Below are 6,000 nucleotides of genomic sequence, written 5' to 3' on the forward strand. Positions count from 1 at the left end.
GCACTGTCTTAGGCACTCCCTACCCTAAGGAGCCCCCGTATTTTAAAAGCTGTGGAATAATCACACACATGAATGTGTTTACTATTTTTTGTTTTAGAAATAGCCCACCCCCAAATTCAACTCCCACTTATTTCATTTATTTTATAAATGTTCTCCCTGAACCTATTAAAGTTGGATCAGGAGAGTCACCATTTTTTTTAATGCCTAAGCTTCATATTTGGGCATATCCTAGGTATCAGGATTATAAATAAATATATTCATAAAGATAGAGGGAAACTATTTAGAGATAAAATTTATATGAGGATATGTGTGTGTGTGTTGATTTTTCATTTAGAGATCTGAAAGATATTTTCCATGTTACCTGGTTTCTTTTTGACATGACTTCAGGTTGGATAACTAAATTTTATCTAGATGCTTTTGAAGATAATGAGAAGAGAAAGCTAATTGATTCAGTTAAAGCTACTTGGTGGTACCAGAAGATAAACATAGCTGTGAGATATGTCATTTGACATATATTTATTTCACTGCTACCTGGAATTGAGCAGAAGTCTAGGCCTCTAGGAGGCACCAAATTAGTTCAAAGTTGAATTTTCTGATCTCATGGAACATACATATTTGGGAGATGTTGGATAATTGCTAAATGGGGTAGCACTAAGTAGTCTCTAGGTAGTCAGAGAAAGCAATACTGAGTTAGAGTGAATCCAGGAACCTTTAGGAAGCAAGCTCTACTGATTGAGAGACTCTAAAGGAAGGAACATCAGAGAGCAAGGCACGAATGTGTGTTTTCTTTATAACCCTGTTGATCATTACTAGTGCACCAAACACGCATAATAAATACATTTGGTGAGTAGTACAGATAATTAAATATATACTAAATTTAAGAGAAGTGGACATTCTGAATGAAAAGTTGAGGAAGGCTTTAAAAAGAGAGAAAAAGCAGTGAAACATTATCATCTGTCTGTGTAAATTGGACAGAGAGAAACACATAGAAAAAAAAATAAAGATGAATATGATGAGGTAAAAGGTTTATCCGTTAGGCATATATACACATATACACCTTTGTATAATATCTGTAAAGTACAGGGAGACAGCAAAGTAGTTTCTGGTTATTTTGTAAAGCTACATAAGGGATAGTTTAAGGGGAAAATGTGATTAAATATAACCTTGTCATTTTGTGTCATTTGAAGCTTAAAGTATCTTTGTAGTAAATCCAACTGATTTTTTAACTTTTCCAGTACCATTTTAAAATAGGTCCTATCTCTTTTTCAAAATAAGTCTTCTATTAACTTTCAATTCCCCAAATTTTTACTAGAATGTGATTTATCACATCTATTCTATAAAGATAAGCAAACAATATTTATCACCACATAAACACAAAGCCATTGCTAGGTAAGATTAATTCAAGGTAAATGTTTTCTTCTTGTAATTTATAGCTATTTCATAATCCTAAAAAATGTTTAGTATTTACTGTACCACACATATAATTCACATTATAAAAATCTTGCACATTCACACAAGTTCTTTCAAAAAATCATTTAGGGAAAGTACACTTTTGAAATCATGACCACCAATAATTTTGTCATAAAACTTCCTTGATGTTTGCATTAGAGGAAAAAACAATTTGTGGGATAAAATATTTACTACTAGATCAATTGAAAGATTTAAACCATCTATCAGTGAGTTATATGATGGGTTTGATCCAATGCTGGGTTTAGCAATTAACTTTTTTCCATCTTCAAACTTCACTTTCTGTAATTTTTCCAAAAGTAGTAGACAACTTTGTATTAGACTTATATGAAGTAAAACTGTGTAATTGATTTTGTCTGTGAACTTCTCAAAGGTTTATGATATGATAATGTCTTCATTGCCACAATGTATGTGCGCGTGTGCTTAGTCACTAAGCCGTGTCCAACTCTTTGCAACCCCATGGACTGTAGCCTGCCAGGCTGCTCTGTTCATGGGATTTCCCAGGCAAGAACACTGGAATGGGTTGCCATTTCCTTCTCCAGGGGATCTTCCCCACCCAGGGATCAAACTCGTATCTTCTGCATGGCAGGAGGATTCTTTACTCCTGAGCTACAAGGGAAAGCCCATGCAATGTATACGCCCATGCCAAAAACACCCGATACACCCTCTCATGATAACAATAATATGAGGTATAATCAACTGAAGCAACATATCTTCCCAAGAATTCACCATAATTTACCATCTTGCCAGCATAATGAACATGATATAATATAAATTCACACTAAAATTGTGAGTCAGTAAACAAGGCTTCTTTACATAGCTCTGTACCATGGAGCCTTAGGAGAAATCACTATATCCACACTTGAAGACATTTCAGAAAGGTTCATCTAAAATTCAAATTCTTTGAGCCTTAGGTAAGTAAGTAAGTGAAGTCGCTCAGTCGTGTCCGACTCTTTGCGACCCCACGGACTGTAGCCCACCAGGCTTCTCTGATGTCCATGGGATTCTCCAGGCAAGAATACTGGAGTGGGTTGCCATGACCTCCTCCAGGGGATCTTCCAGACCCAGGGATCGAACCCGCTTCTCTTATGTCTCCTGCACTGGCAGGCAGGTTCTTTACCACTAGCGCCACCTGGGAAGCCCCCTTTGAGCCTTGTTTTCCTTATATGTCTAGTTCTACTTTATGAGAAAACATATATCAAAAATGGTATATATAGAAAACAAAATATTGCCAATTTTACTATCATGTAATGTATTTTCTGAATTGAATGAACAGCATATTTAGGCACTTCTTTGGATGCCTGCTCATTTCTTTCTTGAAGATGATTTTGGCTACTCTCTTTGGATGGAACAGAGAGAATAGAGCATATATTTATATTTCGTCATCTTGCCACACTGTCTATGCCAATCCATGCCCTCAGCACGTGCGCGCGCGCACACACACACACACACACACACACACACACACAAACATGCAGGCACACACAGTAAGCATGTTATATATTTAAAATTAGTTGAACACTTTTATTATATAAAAGGAGGATACTGAGACATAGGGGAAAAACATTGTTTCAGTGCAAGAGATAACAATTTGTATGTACCTTTCCACTATGTCAGTTCTAAATGTATATGTACTAACAAGTTTATATATATCCACAATACAAGTGGAGTTTCCCTGGTGGCTCGGTCGGTAAAGAATGTGCTGGCAATGCAGGAGACCTGGGTTCGATCCCTCAGTTGGGAAGATCCCCAGGAGAAGGAAATGGCAACCCATTTCAGTACTCTTGTCTGGAAAATCCCATGGATAGAGGAGCCTGGTGGGCTATAGTCCAAGGGATCACAAGAGTGAGACATGACTTATTAGGACTAAACCACCACCGTGTACAAGAGGCTTGACTATCAGAAGTAATAGAGCAGAGCTGCTGTGTCATGAAAGGTTACCATAAATATGAACAGACACAAACCAGTATGCTCCTGGCTTTCTGTTTCTCCCTCCTAGTTGGTATCAGGAAGAATTAGGTCACTAGGGAGATTGAAGGGCAGTGAACTAAGTCTCTGGATCATGATAATAAGCCCATATAAGGCTTTGGTAGCACTTGAATTATTTGATACGATTGTTCTGGAGAGATGAGTATTGGTACAGGAAACTATAGAAATCCTCATTTCAGAAATAGTGAACAGTAGGAACTTTTTGGTTCCAATATATCCTCATGTTAGTAATGCTCTTGAGATATGCTTTCATGGTTAGTTGCTGTACTGACCTCATGATGAGCTGTACTGACCTCAGGATGAGCTAATGAGATTTAGGTGGCTTACTCAAGGTAAAGGAAAGGGATGAAGCTGGAAGCCAGGAAACTGGACTTTAAACCCCATGGTATTTCCATATTTGTTACTATTGTGACAGCTACTCCATGTACAAAATGCTGCATTTTTCTTGGGACATGTCACACAATTGACAGGTTTTATGAGAAGTAGAAAAGGATTTTGAGTTCATTGAAAATTTGAGAAGAGATTTAATGCTTGCAATACCAACAGAAACTTTAACCTACCTTTGGATGTTTAATAACCCCCAAACTCAATCACTGTTGAGGAAGACTTTTAATTGATTCTTTCCAAGTGATTTCTAATATATTAAATTTTAAAGCTTTTACATGTTATATTTTAGTGAGTGGTAAAATCTAATTTTTAATATCATCAGTAAATTGTGGATATTGTTACTTATTAATATTGATTTTTATTTCCATTAGACATTAGCAAATTATTATGTGTAAGAGATAATTTAAATATTGATTTAAAATAATTTGGTGAGAAATGCAAGGTATTGCTTTACTGGCATGTGGGCTCCGTGACATCTACACAAAGTGTTAAGATGACTTCGAGAATGATATGTCTAGTGTTTGCAATAGAGATGATTATGCTAATGGTCTAATCCATTGAGAACCATTCCCTTGAATGTTTTCCCAAATCTGATCTTTGCAAAGTACCCAAGTAACAAAGGATATCATTCAGTTAATGAAAGGAAAATTAGATTGTGATCATTCTCACTGTTTTCAATGAAAAACAAATAACTTATTGTTTATGTTGTACATCTTTCTTAGAAATATGTTATTCTTTATCAATCTACTGTTACTGAGCTCAATAATTCTAGCTAGTTTTAAAAGGTATACATGTTTTACTCTATGTTCTGAATCTTATGACAGAAATGAAGTTGTTGATTGCAATATCTACATAGTATGGAATGGTTTCAGTGGCAAGCATATTTGGCTGGGAAATGTAAATATTTACCAATTAGCATGACTGTTGCTGGCAAAAACAATTCTCTGTAGCTGATAGGCAAATGCATTAGTTCTCTGATTTATTCTATCTTAGGGCCCTACATAACTTTCTAGTAAAACAACATGTATTGACTTTAGAGATTTATTTTTAGTTTGGAAAGAATAGTTGGCACTCTGGTACTGTCCCACTGGAACTGTATGGTAGCTAAAATAACCTTTTAGCACCCAACAAATATCTATTGATTGCCAACTCTGTAGCTGGCATAGTAATATACACTGAAAAAGGCACAATTCAACATGATTTTTCTTCTCTAGATTATCATCTGAAGGAAGAAGTAATGATATAATTAAAATAAAATTTGATCTTTAATATGATAGAAGTGCTATGAGAATGTAGATGGGAAAAATGACTAATTGCTTAGAGAGGAGGAAAACCTTTTGAAAAGAGGTGACATTTAGTCTGAGATTGTCCATGCAAAGACAATTTAAAGAAAGGCGAAGGCAACAAGAATTGCATGCAGAAGTATGGAACACTTAAAGAAGTTTGGCCTGTCATATGACAGGTGGCCAAGGAGATCTGTGTGAGTGGAGAATGGAAGTTGTGAGAGAGAGCAAGATGCCATTCCTGAATAATTGTATTGTTGTTGGGGCCAGTTGGGCCAAGAATGGGCCAAATATCAATTTGATCATGTTAACATTCAACTTCTGGTTGAAAAATGTGAAGTTCTACAACAGAAGATAGTTATGGAGCAATTAGACTGCCCTCCCTAATTAGGACCATTAATTCTTCCTGCAAAATTGAATCTGAAGCCGAGAGTTTACACTTAGGGAATAGACATCTGGATCTCAAATGAAAATGTAAATGGGTTACCTTTTTTTGTAGAGTTGTTTGATATCACACACATTCATCATCACACTGCATCACAGTCACTTTCAGGGCTTGTTGAAACAGATCACTAGAACCCACAGCCAGAGTTTCTGACTGTGTGGATCTAGGAGGGGGCAAGAACTTTGATTTTTAAGAACACCAGGTAGAAAGTGTTCTTGTTATTTAAATTACCTGCAGTTATTATGTCAGACTGTGAAGACATATTTTTAATAGCATGTCTGTGAATTAAGCTCCTATCCTTCATAAAGAACCATTTATATTGAAAGAAACATGCTTTCAAAGTAATACACTGTTTTGAGTCAGTTAGCTTATCAATAATGTTGCTATTGGCTAGAAATGCTGGGGGCACTCACCTGGTCCCTTAGTACC

Source organism: Capricornis sumatraensis, chromosome X (assembly GCF_032405125.1).
Source record: "Capricornis sumatraensis isolate serow.1 chromosome X, serow.2, whole genome shotgun sequence".
Taxonomy (NCBI): Eukaryota; Metazoa; Chordata; class Mammalia; order Artiodactyla; family Bovidae; genus Capricornis; species Capricornis sumatraensis.